The following is a 14187-nucleotide window of genomic DNA, read 5'->3' as shown; positions in this document are numbered from 1 at the left end:
TCCTCCTTATCTTTCTCCCTTTGGGTTTCAAAGGCAGAGAGATGGTTATTTATACTCCTCGTTCATGGCATATTATCAGCATCTGCATCAACATCTGCATGTGCTTGGTTTGATCCTATTTTACTTTATCATTTTCCCGCTTCATCCTGAGTGTTTACTCCTTGTCCCCGCCACTGCCCACCATTGGTAGCCATTATAAGGTGCTATATTCTTACATTTGCATGCATCATTGAAGAATATATTGTATTTATGTATTTCTAATTTACGTAAGTTTTACTTGTTACAGATTTTGTTCACTTCCTCACTTTCTATTTATTTATTTATTTATTTTTTAAAGCTCATCACTGTTTCTGTAATCTATTTACAATACAGAATGTCCATCTGGCTCACTGAGGTTAGCTGTTACATGCTGTCGCAGAGTGTGCATTCTCCTCATTTCACATATCTATTCCCCTAGTAATGGACTCTGGTTGCCTCTAGTGTCCCGCTGCCAAAAACAACACAATAAATATCCCCACGCATATGTCCATGTGGATCTGATTATCAGAAGTGTACAGGCGGTGAGATTGCTGAGTCACAGGAATACACGTATTTAGCAACACTAAGTACTTCCAGATTGTTTCTCAAATGGCTACAACATTCTTTCTTTTCTTTTTTTTAACTGAGAAAGGATTCATATACCATAAAATTTACCTTTTTAAAGTGTACATTTCAGGGGTTCTTGGATTATTCATGAATGTGAAATCAGCATCATGGTACAACCAGAACATTTTCATCACTTCAAGATTTTCATTGTCTCCAAGAGGTGGCATTGTAATGGGCTTTATTGCCCCATCTCTTTTTTTTTATGTTTCTAACATTTTTTAGTTTAGAAAATGTTAAAAGAAACTCTGTAACCATTAGCAGGCATTCCCCATTTTCCCTTCTCCCTGACCGTTGACAACCACTAATCTATTTTCTGTCTTCGTAGACTTGCCTGTTTTGGACATTTCAGGTATGTGGAATCACACATATGTGGCCTTTTGTGTCTGGCTTTTTTCACTTAGCATAAAGTTTTCAAAGTTTATCATTGTTATAGCATGTATCAGTGCTCCATTCATTTTATGGCTGAATGATATTCCCTTGTATAGAGATATTACATTTTATTTATCCATTCATCAGTTGAGGGACATTTGGAAGGATTCCACTTTCTTCACGATTATGAATAATACTGCTATATTTTGGCTATTATGCTATAATGCTGAACATTTATGCATACATTTTTATGTGGACACTTGTTTTTAATTCTCTTGGATATAAACCTAGGAGTGGAACTGTTAGTTACTATGGTAAGTCTATACTTAATTACTGAGAAACTGTTTTCTAAAACAGCTGCACTATTTTACATTTTCAGCAGTAATATACGAAGGACCCAATTTCTCCATATCTTCACTAACACTCGTTATTGTTCATTTCAAAAAATTATAACCATCCAAGTAGGTGTGAAATGGCATCTCATTGTGGTTTTGATTTGCATCTCTCTGATGATTACTTTAAGCATCTTTCTAAGTGTTTATTGGCCATTTGTGTATCTTCTTTGGAGAAATGTCTGTTCAAATCCTTTGCCCATTTTAAAACTGGATTATTTGTCCTTTTATTGTTGAGTTGTAAGAGTTTTTAAATATATTATAAATATGAGCTCCTTATCAGAGACATGATTTGCTTATATTATCACCCATTCTATGGGTCATCTTTTCACTTTTTTTTTTTTTTTTTTTTTTTTGAGACACTCTTGCTCTGTCACCCAGGCTTGAGTGCAGTGGTGCTATCTTGGCTCACTGCAACCTCCACCTTCCAGATTCAAGAAATTCTCATGCCTCAGCCTCCTGAGTAGCTAGGATTATAGGCGTGTGCCAGCACACCTGGCTATTTTTTTTGTATTTTAGTAGAGGCAGGGTTTCTCCATGTTGGCCAGGCTAGTCTCGAACTCCTGGCCTCAAGTGATCCACTTGCCTTGGCCTCCCAAAGTGCTGGGATTACAGGTGTGAGCCACCATGCCTGCCCATCTTTTCACTTTCTTGATGATGTCCTTTGAAACCTAAAAGTTTTAATTTTGTTGAAGTCCAACTTATCTATTTTTTTTCTTTTGTTGACGATGCTTTGGTGTCATATCTAAGAACCCATTACCTAAACTAAGGACAAAAGATTTATGCCTATGTTTCTTCTAAGCATTTTATAGTTTTAACTTTTATATTTATGGTCTTTGATTCTTTTTGAGTTAATTTTTACATATATTGTGAGGTATGGGTCCAAATTCATTCTTTTTCATGTGGAAATCCAGTTTTCCCAGCACCATTTGTTGAAAAGCCCATTCTTTCCCCCACTGAATTGCCTAGGCAACCCTGTTGCAAACCAACTGGTCACAGACTTATGGATTTATTTCTAGACTCCTAATTCTATTTCATTGTTCTAAATGTCTGTCTGTATCCACACTGTCTTGATTATTGCAGCTATGTACTAAGTTGTAAAATTAGGAGGTCTGAGTCATCTGCCTTTGTCCTTTTTAAAGACAAAGTTTTGGCTGTTCTTCATCCTTTGCATTTCCATATGAATGTTATGATCAGCTTGCCAATTTCTTTCAAAAACAAAGCTGGGATTTTTAACAGGGATTGCATTGAATCTGTATATGAATTTGGATGTATTGCCATCTGTATTAGCTTTCTATGACTTTTGTAACAAATTAGTACCAATGAAGGGGCTTAAAACAACAAATTTTATCTTATAATATTGTAGGTCAGAAGTCCCACATGGTTCTTAACAGCATCCTCCCTGGCCACTCGAGAGGGTACCCTCACTCCTTGGCTTACCACACCCTTCTCCATCTTCCAAGACAACAATGGCAAGCCAAGTCCTTCACAGGCTGCTATTTCCCTGGTTCTCACTTCTGAAGTCACACTTCCTTCCCACAGCTGGAAAAGGTTCCCTACTTTTAAAGACCCATGTGATCAGATTGGACTCAATCAGACAATCCAGTACCAGCCCCCCCAATCAAGGTCCTTAATGTAATCACATCTACAAATTCTCTTTTGCCACATAAGTTAACATTTTAACAGGTTCCAGGATTTCGAATGTGGCTATCTTTTCGTGAGTCATTATTCTGCTTACCACACCATCTTTATTACTGTTCTTCTTCTTTTTTTTTTTTTTTTGGCGGGGAAAAGGTCATCTGACCATTGCTTTTGGGGGACAGGGGGCTCACGCACTCTTGTTGGGGTAGGTTCACTTCCTCTTCACCATCACAGGCTCTGGCTATGCAGGATGGCTTTGGCCCTGTGGATGGCAGCCACGTGCAGGTCAGGGCAGTCTTTGTTCTTGAGGATCATGTGCCTGATGCTGCTGAAAGTGGCCCAGTTGTTCTTGTTGATGGTGTTCTGCGTGCATGTAGGAGGTGGCTGGCTTTTGCTGGCCTGATCTCTGTTTCATGACCACCACCACACTGTTCCATCGGCTGTTGGCTTCACATCCACAGTCTTGTGGTGAGTTGGCATGGTAGCAGAGGGAACGTGGGGCTTCAGGTTACTGGGCTTGGTGCTGTAGGTCTGCTTATTCCTCTTGATCAGGAAACTGGAGCAGTTCTGCACCACCATCCACTGCAGAAGCACAGACATGGTGGCGGTTCCTCTCACAGTGCTGGAGATGGAAATAGCCATACCATCTTAACAGTGTTAAACTTTCTAAACCATGAACATGGAATATCTTTTTATTTTTTTAGATATTCTTTAATTGCCTTTAATGATAGTTCACAGTTTTCAGTGTGCAAGTGTTGTACTTCTTACTTTTTTTGTTAAATTTGTTTGTAAATTTTATTATTTTTCATGCTGTTGTAACTGGGATTATTTTTAAAATTTTATTTTCAGATTGTTGCTAGTGTATGGAAATAAAATTGATTTTTGTTTTTTGATTTTATAGCCTCCATCAACAGAGCTTTGTAATTATTGCTTTATGCAGTTATCTTTACAACCAGACTATGGGAAAAAAAGAGTTACAAACAAAAATACGTGCATATTGCCTTTTGTTTTTACCTATGTGGTTACCTTTACCAGCCTGTTTGTTTCTTCATATGCATTAGAGTTACTGTGTAGTGTCCTTTAATTTTACCATGAAGGATTTCCTTTAGAATGTCTTGTAGGGAAGATATAGTTGTAACAACTCTCTCAGTTTTTGTTTGTCTGGGAATATCTTAATTTCATCTTCATTTTTGAAGGATGTTTTGCTGGTCATATAGTTCTTAGTTGACAGTCTTTTTCTTTTATTACTCTAAATACACTATGCCACTGCCTTCTGGCCTTCATGGTTTCTGATGAGAAATCAACTATAAATACTTTTGCATAATTTATACACAGTTAACTGCACAGATTTTAAAGTGTAGGGTTTGATGAGTTTTGACATGTGTGTATGTCCATGTAACCTTTAGCCAAAGCATGTTTTATAAAATTTCCATTTCCTTCAAAAGTTTCCTCAAGCCCCTTTATAAACAGTGCCCTCTTCTATTTCTAAAGCAACCATTGCTCTGGTTTCTATAACTATAGAGTACTTTTTTTTTCTATTCTTGAGCTCTGTAAAAATGAAATCACACATTATGCACTCTTTTATATCTGACTTCTTTTGCTCAGCATGTTTTTAAGATTTATCCATATTATGGCATATATTGATAGCATTTTCTTTTTTTTATTATTATACTTTAAGTCGTAGGATACATGTGCACAACGTGCAGGTTTGTTACATATGTATACATGTGCCATGTTCGTGTGCTGCACCCATTAACTCGTCATTTATATTAGGTATATCTCCTAATGCTATCCCTCCCTACTCCCCCCACCCCATGACAGGCCCCGGTGTATGGTGTTCCCCACCCTGTGTCCATGTGTTTTCATTGTTCAGTTCACCTATGAGTGAGAACACACGGTGTTTGGTTTTCTGTCCTTGTGATAGTTTGCTCAGAATGATGGTTTCCAGCTTCATCCAGGTCCCTACAAAGGACATGAACTCATGCTTTTATATGGCTGCATAGTATTCCACGGTGTATATGTGCCACATTTTCTTAATCCAGTCTATCATTGATGGACATTTGGGTTGGTTCCAAGTCTTTGCTATTGTGAATAGTGCCTCAATAAACATACATGTGCATGTGTCTTTATAGCAGCATGTTTTATAATCCTTTGGGTATATACCCAGTAATGGGATGGCTGGGTCAAATGGTATTTCTAGTTGTAGATCCTTGAGGAATCGCCACACTGTCTTCCACAATGGTTGAACTAGTGTACAGTCCCACCAACAGTGTAAAAGTGTTCCTGTTTCTCCACATCCTCTCCAGCATCTGTTGTTTCCTGACTTTTTAATGATCGCCATTCTAACTGGTGTGAGATGGTATCTCATTGTGGTTTTGATTTGCATTTCTCTGATGGCCAGTGATGATGAGCATTTTTTCATGTGTCTGTTGGCTGCATAAATGTCTTCTTTTGAGAAGTGTCTGTTCATATCCTTTGCCCACTTTTTGATGGGGTTGTTTGCTTTTTTTCTTGTAAATTTGTTTAAGTTCTTTGTAGATTCTGGATATTAGCCCTTTGTCAGATGGGTAGATTACAAAAATTTTCTCCCATTCTATAGGTTGCCTGTTCACTCTGGTGATAGTTTCTTTTGCTGTGCAGAAGCTCTTTAGTTTAATTAGATCCCATTTCTCAATTTGGTTTTTGTTGCTGTTTCTTTTGGTGTTTTAGACATGAAGTCCTTGCCCATGCCTATGTCCTGAATGGTAATGCCTAGGTTTTCTTCTAGGGTTTTTATGGTTTTAGGTCTGACATTTAAGTCTTTCATCCATCTTGAATTAATTTTTGTATAAGGTGTAAGGAAGGGATCAAGTTTCAGCTTTCTACATATGGCTAGCCAGTTTTCCCAGCACCATTTATTAAATAGGGAATCCTTTCCCCATTTCTTGTTTTTGTCAGGTTTGTCAAAGATCACATGGTTGTAGATGTGTGGCATTATTTCTGAGGGCTCTATTCTGTTCCATTGGTCTATATCTCTGTTTTGGTACCAGTACCATATTGTTACAGTAGCCTTGTGGTATAGTTTGAAGTCAGGTAGCATGATGCCTCCAGCTTTGTTCTTTGTGCTTAGGATTGTCTTGGCAATGCGGGCTCTTTTTTGCTTCCATATGAACTTTAAAGTCGTTTTTCCAATTCTGTGAAGAAAGTCATTGGAAGCTTGATGGGGATGGCATGGAATCTATAAATTACTTTGGGCAGTATGGCCATTTTCACGATATTAATTCTTCCTATCCATGTGCGTGGAATGTTCTTCCATTTGTTTGTGTCCTCTTTTATTTTGTTGAGCAGTGGTTTGTAATTCTCCTTGAAGAGGTCCTTCACATCCCTTGTAAGTTGGATACCTAGGTATTTTGTTTTCTTTGAAGTAGTTGTGAATGGGAGTTCACTCATGATTTGGCTCTCTGTTTGTCTTTTATTGGTGTACAGGAATGCTTGTGATTTTTGCCCATTGATTTTGTATCCTGAGACTTTGCTGAAGTTGCTTATCAGCTTAAGGAGATTTTGGGCTGAGACGATGGGGTTTTCTAAATATATAATCATGTCGTCTGCAAACAGGGACAATTTGACTTCCTCTTTTCCTAATTGAATACCCTTTATTTCCTTCTCCTGCCTGATTGCCCTGGCCAGAACTTCCAACATTATGCTGAATAGGAGTAGTGAGAGAGGGCATCCCTGTCTTGTGCCAGCTTTCAAAGGAAATGCTTCCAGTTTTTGCCCATTCAGTATGATATTGGCTGTGGGTTTGTCATAAATAGCTCTTATTATTTTGAGATAGATCCCATCAATACCTAATTTATTGAGAGTTTTTAGCATGAAGCACTGTTGAATTTTTGTGAAAGGCCTTTTCTGCATCTATTGAGATAATCATGTGGTTTTTGTCTTTGGTTATGTTTATATGCTGAATTACGTTTATTGATTTTCATATGTTGAACCAGCCTTGCATCCCAGGGATGAAGCCCACTTGATCGTGGTGGGTAAACTTTTTGATGTGCTGCTGGATTTGGTTTGCCAGTATTTTATTGAGGATTTTCACATCAATGTTCATCAGGGATATTGGTCTAAAATTCTCTTTTTTTGTTGTGTCTCTGCCAGGCTTTGGTATCAGGATGATGCTGGCCTCATAAAATGAGTTACAGAGGATTCGCTCTTTTTCTATTGATTGGAATAGTTTCAGAAGGAATGGTACCAGCTCCTCTTTTTACCTCTGGTAGAATGTGGCTGTGAATCCGTCTGATCCTGGAATTTTTTTTGGTTGGTAGGGTCTTAATGATTGCCTCAATTTCAGAGCCTGTTATTGGTCTATTCAGGGATTCAACTTCTTCCTGGTTTATTCTTGGGAGGGTGTATGTGTCCAAGAATTTATTCATTTCTTCTAGATTTTCTAGTTTATTTGCGTAGAAGTGTTTATAGTATTCTCTGATGGTAGTATGTATTTCTGTGGGATTAGTGGTGATATCCCCTTTATCATTTTTTATTGCGTCTATTTGATTCTTCTCTCTTTTCTTCTTTATTAGTCTTGCTAGTGGTCTATCAATTTTGTTGATCTTTTCAAATAACCAGCTCCTGGATTCATTGATTTTTTGAAGGGTTTTTTGTGTCTCTATCTCCTTCAGTTCTGCTCTGATCTTAGTTATTTCTTGCCTTCTGCTAGCTTTTGAATGTGTTTGCTCTTGTTTCTCTAGTTCTTTAAATTGTGATGTTAGGGTGTCAATATTCGGATCTTTCCTGCTTTCTCTTGTGGGCATTTAGTGCTATAAATTTCCCTCTACACACTGCTTTTAATGTGTCCCAGAGATTCTGGTATGTTGTGTCTTTGTTCTCATTGGTTTCAAAGAACGTCTTTATTTCTGCCTTCATTTCATTATGTACCCAGTAGTCACTCAGGGGCAGGTTGTTCAGTTTACATGTAGTTGAGCAGTTTTGAGTGAGTTTCTTAATCCTGAGTTCTAGTTTGATTGCACTGTGGTCTGAGAGATAGTTTGTTATAATTTCTGTTCTTTTACATTTGCTGAGGAGTGCATTACTTCCAACTATGTGGTCAATTTTGGAATAAGTGTGATGTGGTGCTGAGAAGAAGGTGTATTCTGTTGATATGGGGTGGAGAGTTCTGTAGATGTCTATTAGGTCCGCTTGGTGCAGAGCTGAGTTCAATTCCTGGATATCCTTGTTAACTTTCGGTCTCGTTGATCTGTCTAATGTTGACAGTGGGGTGTTAAAGTCTCCCATTATTATTGTGTGGAAGTCTAAGTCTCTTTGTCGGTCTCTAAGGACTTGCTTTATGAATCTGGGTGCTCCTGTATTGGGTGCATACATGTTTAGGACAGTTAGTTCTTTTTGTTAAATTGTTCCCTTTGCCATTGTGTAATGGCCTTGTCTCTTTTGATCTTTGTTGATTTAAAGTCTGTTTAATCAGAGACTAGGATTGCAATCCCTGCTTTTTTTGGTTTTCCATTTGCTTGGTAGATCTTCCTCCATCCCTTTATTTTGAGCCTATGTGTGTCTCTGCACATGAGCTGGGTCTCCTGAATACAGCACACTGATGGGTCTTGGCTCTTTATCCAATTTGCCAGTCTGTGTCTTTTAATTGGAGCACTTAACCCATTTACATTTAAGGTTAATATTGTTATGTGTGAATTTCGTCCTGTCATTATGATGTTAGCTGGTTATTTTGCTCATTAGTTGATGCAGTTTCTTCCTAGCCTCGATGGTCTTTACAATTTGGCATGGTTTTTGCAGTGCAGGTACTGGTTGTTCCTTTCCATGTTTAGAGCTTCCTTCAGGAGCTCTTGTAGGGCAGGCCTGGTGGTGACAAAATGTCTCAGCATTTGCTTGTCTGTAAAGGATTTTATTTCTCCTTCACTTATGAAGCTTAGTTTGGCTGGATATGAAATTCTGGGTTGAAAATTCTTTTCTTTAAGAATGTTGAATATTGGCCCCCACTCTCTTTTGGCTCGTAGAGTTTCTGCTGAGAGATCAGCTGTTAGTCTAATGGGCTTCCCTTTGTAGGTAACATGACCTTTCTCTCTGGCTGCCCTTAATATTTTTTCCTTCATTTCAACTTTGGTGAATCTGACAATTGTGTGTCTTGGGGTTGCTCTTCTCGAGGAGTATCTTTGTGGCATTCTCTGTATTTCCTGAATTTGAATGTTAGCTTGCCTTGCTAGGTTGGGGAAGTTCTCCTGGATAATATCCTGAAGAGTGTTTTCCAACTTGATTCCATTCTCCCTGTCACTTCAAGGTACACCAATCAGACATAGATTTGGTCTTTTCACATAGTCCCATATTTCTTGGAAGCTTCGTTCATTTCTTTTTACTCTTTTTTCTCTAAACTTCTCTTCTTGCTTCATTTCATTCATTTGATCTTCAATCACTGATACCTTTTCTTCCAGTTGATCGAATCGGCTACTGAAGCTTGTGCATGCGTCACATAGTTCTCGTGCCATGGTTTTCAGCTCAGTCAGGTCATTTAAGTTCTTCTCTGCACTGTTTATTCTAGTTAGCCATTTGTTCAATCTTATTTCAAGGTTTTTAGCTTCTTTGCAATTGGTTCGAACATTCTCCTTTAGCTCCCAGAAGTTTGTTATTACCGATCTTCTGAAGCTTTCTTCCCTCAACTCATCAAAGTCATTCTCCATCCAGCTTTGGTCTGTTGCTGGCGAGGAGTTGCATTCCTTTGGAGGAGAAGAGGCACTCTGATTTTTGGAATTTTCAGCTTTTGTGCTCTTGTTTTTCCCCATCTTTGTGGTTTTGTCTACCTTTGGTCTTTGGTGATGGTGACATACAGATGGGGTTTTGGTGTGGATGTCCTTTCTATTTGTTAGTTTTCCTTCTAACAGTCAGGACCCTCAGCTTCAGGTCTGTTGGAGTTTGCTGGAGGTCCACTCCAGACCCTGTTTGCCTGGGTATCACCAGCAGAGGCTGCAGAACTGCAAATATTGCAGAACGGCAAATGTTGCTGCCTGATCCTTCTTCTGGAAGCTTCGTCTCAGAGGGGGCACCTGGCCGTATGAGGTGTTAGTCGGCCCCTGCTGGGAGGTCCCTCCCAGTTAGGCTACTCAGGGGTCAGGGACCCACTTGAGGAGGCAGTCTGTCCATTCTCAGATCTCGAACTCTGTGGTGGCAGAACCACTACTCCCTTCAAAGCTGTCAGACAGGGAAGTTTAAGTCTACAGAAGTTTCTGCTGCCTTTTGTTCAGGTGTGCTCTGCCCCCAGAGGTGGAGTCTACAGAGGCAGGCAGGCATCCTTGAGCTGTGGTGCACTCCACCCAGTTCGAGCTTCCAGTTCGAGCTTCGGGGCTGCTTTGTTTACCTACTCAAGCCTTAGCAATGGTGGATGCCCCTCCCCCAGCCTCCCTGCAGCCTTGCAGTTCGATCTTAGACTGCTGTGCTAGAAGTGAGCAAAGCTCCATGGGTGTGGGATCCTCTGAGTCAGGTGTGGGATATAATTTCCTGGTGTGCCATTTGCTAAGACTGTTGGAAAAGTGCAGTATTAGGGTGGGAGTGACCCGATTTTCCAGGTGCTGTGTGTCACAGCTTCCCTTGGCTAGGGAAGGGAATTCCCCGACCCCTTGCACTTCTTGGGTGAGGCCATGCCTCGCCCTGCTTCGGCTCATGGTACATGGGCTGCAACCACTGTCCTGCACCCACTGTCCAGCAAGCCCCAGTGAGGTCAACCCGGTACCTCAGTTGGAAATGCAGAAATCACCTGTCTTCTGCGTCACTCACGCTGGGAGCTGTAGACTGGAGCTATTCCTATTCTGCCATCTTAGAACCTCCACATTTTCTTTTTTATTTCGAGAAATATTTTTACTGTAAGAATATACCACAAATTGTTTATTCATTTTCATGTTGCTGCACATTTGGATTCCAAATATTCGAAATCTGGAAATTTCAAAAGCAGTTTCCGTTTTCGAGATTGGAACTATTATGAATGCAGATGCTATAAACATTCTTGCATAACAGTTTTTGTTGTTGGTTTTTTAAATTTGGTCTTTTTATGGTTAAGTACTTGGGAGTAGAATTGAAGATCATGGAGTAGGTGTAAGTTTACCTTGATAATAAATATTTTTATGAAATAGTTGTACCATTTTACACTTTTACTAGCAATATATGAGGGCTTCAGTTGCCCCACATTCTGCTATTTGGTGTCTCCAGTATATTTTAAAGATAACTATTCTAATGCCTGCAACATGGTGTATCATTGTGATTTTAATTTGAACTTCCTTAATGTGCTTATTGGTCATTCATATGTATTCTTTAATGAAGTGCCTGTTTGTTTACATCCATAGTCTATTTTAAAAATTGGTTTGTCTTTTTTATTGAGTTGGGTGAGTTCATATATTTTGAGTGCATTACCTTTGTTAGATACAGCTATTACAAACATTTTTTTCCAGTCTGTGACTTGCCCGTTCATTTCCTTAATGATCTCTTTTAATGGGTAGAAGTTTTAAGTTTTATTGACATACAATTGATCTATTTTTTATAGTTTTGTATTCTTATACAAGAAACCTTTGCCCATCCCAAGGTTGCAAATATTCTCCCATATTTCTCTCAAGAAGCTTTATAGTTTTAAGTTTTATTTTTAAGTCTAGATCCATATTCAGTTAAATTTTCTGTTATGTTTTTGTGAAGTAGAAGTCAAGATTTACCTTTTTTTCTAGTTGTTCAGTACCATTTGTTGAAAACACTTTCTCCACAGGACTGCATTTGCTACTTTTATTCAAAATCAATTTACTGTGTAAGCATGGGTCAAATTATGGATGCTCTATTATGTTTCATTAATCTATTTATTCCTTCCTATACTAATAGTATACTGTCCTGATTAGCATGGCTTTATAGAAAGTCTTGAAATTGAATAGCCTAACTTTTCCTATGTTTTCCCTCTTTTCCTAGTTTGTTTTTTTTTTTCTAGTTACTTTGTATTTACATACAAATTTTAGAGTCAGCTTGTTAATTTCTCCAAAAAATAGCCTGCTGATTTTTATTGGGACTTTCATTAACTCTGTAAATCATCATTTATTTTTGATAGATTTTTCAGATTAATTTGGCAGCTCCATTAGGCAACTAAATAATTTGTTTAATTAATTTATCAAAACTAAACTCTTTAATTCATAAGCTAAGCACAGCCTTATGTAGGTTCTTTGCACCTGAGTATATTAAGAAAACTGTCAAAGCTAAGCCAGCCATATGAATTAGATTATTTAGGTGTTAGCAAATTCATATTCCTGGAAAATTTTCTTGGGCTTCACATTCTTACACAAATATACAGCTGAATTTGTAAATGTGAAATAATAATAGCAGAATTAGCTAAGAAGTATAAAGAGGGAAGTAAATTCCAGGCATTGTGCTACATGTTTCACAGGCATTTTCTTAATATTTTCAATAACTTATAGGACACAAGTACTAGTGTCATTCCCGTTTAATGCATGAGGAAGCTGAGGTTTAGGGTCACACAGCTATTCATTGGTGGACTGGAATCCAATCTGACAGTCTCTAGAGCCTGACATTTTGAACACTAGCTACACAGTCTCCAATGTGTTAGCAGTTGAATGCCCCCATGGTCTTATTCCAAAGATAATCACATCAGCAACGAAACATCAATTCTCTGCTGGTTTTTTTAATTTGGTCTTTTTATGGTTCTAGGCTGAGAACAGGCTCTGGGATGGGCAATGAATGGTCCTCGCTTCTTCATGATCTATAGGTGACTTTTGACTAGAACTATATCCTCCATTAGATCAAAATCTTATTATCAGAATATCACCACAGATCAGCCAGCCAAGGGCCATCAAAATCCTATCTAGATAAAGGTGATTTCCTTCATGAAAATGTTGGAACGTAGAAGTATTGTGCCACTGTTGTGTACGTTTCCATTTCCAAAGGTCTGAAGTCTTTGGGTAAGAATAAATATATAAATATCAAATAAGTACTACTACCATAGGTTATAGTAGGATTTTCTAGGTGTTCGCTTGCCTTAATCACTCACAATGTCACTCACAGGGCTGCACAGATGTTAAATATTTGGAGCTCTTTTCACAATATATTTTACCATTTGAAGTATAAGCATTTTGTATAGTGTGGATTTCTTAGTGTAACAATAATTGTTAATTATATTTTCCATAATTTCAAATAAATGCAGGACTTCCTCCTTGCTTAAACATAACTTTACTCCTGGTAGATGGCTACTTTTTAGTAGTAGCAGACAAATGCATTTTCCTTTTTGCATCAAAATGAAAATGTTTTGCAAAAATCTTATAGAATTGGACAGGAAGGTACAAATCTGAGGGTGCAAGACAGTGAGCCCAAAGGAGAGCATCCATCTGCAAGGAGGGTTGGTGGTGGGAAGTGCAGGAATCTTGGCTCAGGATGGAGGGTGACCAACCGGTCCTGGTATTGGCATGGAATGCTGCATCCCAGGAAACCCTTGAGTCCCAAACTGTTGCTGCAAAACCCTGATTTTGCCTGAGCCATTAGACGTCAGAGTGACTCACTGGTTTTCAACCTTTACAGAACCTACAATATTACATGCCAGAGTTAAAAGGCAGTCTCAGCTAGGTGTGGTGGTGTGTACCTTAGTACCAGCTACTCAGGAGACTCCTTGAACCCAGGATTTCGAATCCAGACTGGGCAACATAACGAGATACTCTCCACCAAACAGCAGCAACAACAAAGGGCAGTCTCACTGGAAATGTCCACAATGACTGCGTATTTGATGATATTAAGAAATTGAGAAATTATTGATACTTAGTTTATGTGTGATAATGGTATTGTGGTTATGTTTTTAAAAAGAATTCTTATCTTTTAGAAATACATCTTAAATATTCATGGGTAAAATGATATCATGTCTAGGATTTGCTTCAAAAAAATCCCAGGGGGAGAAGTGAAAAGCAGAGAGGGTGAATAAGTAAAACATTATTGGCTATATTTTGGCAACTGTTGAAGCTGAGTGAAGGGTACATGGGGTATCATTATACAATTTTCTCTCTATTGTGTATTTTTAAAATCTTTCATAATAAAATAAGATAATCCTACTGACTTGTTTTAAAGATTGAAAAATAAAACTGAAACCTTAGGTACTTGAAAGATAGTTCCTGAAAGAAATGTG

At 38.4% G+C, this 14187-nt stretch overlaps 1 pseudogene; it reads right to left on the bottom strand.

Moving 5' to 3' along the window:
• Nucleotides 1-3234: 3234 nt before the first annotated feature.
• Nucleotides 3235-3647, bottom strand: LOC467805 (large ribosomal subunit protein eL28-like; annotated as a pseudogene).
• Between the last annotated feature and the right edge of the window lie 10540 nt (nt 3648-14187).

Source organism: Pan troglodytes, chromosome 16 (assembly GCF_028858775.2).
Source record: "Pan troglodytes isolate AG18354 chromosome 16, NHGRI_mPanTro3-v2.0_pri, whole genome shotgun sequence".
NCBI classification, from domain to species: Eukaryota; Metazoa; Chordata; class Mammalia; order Primates; family Hominidae; genus Pan; species Pan troglodytes.
This window is presented reverse-complemented; position numbering and strand designations above follow the sequence as displayed.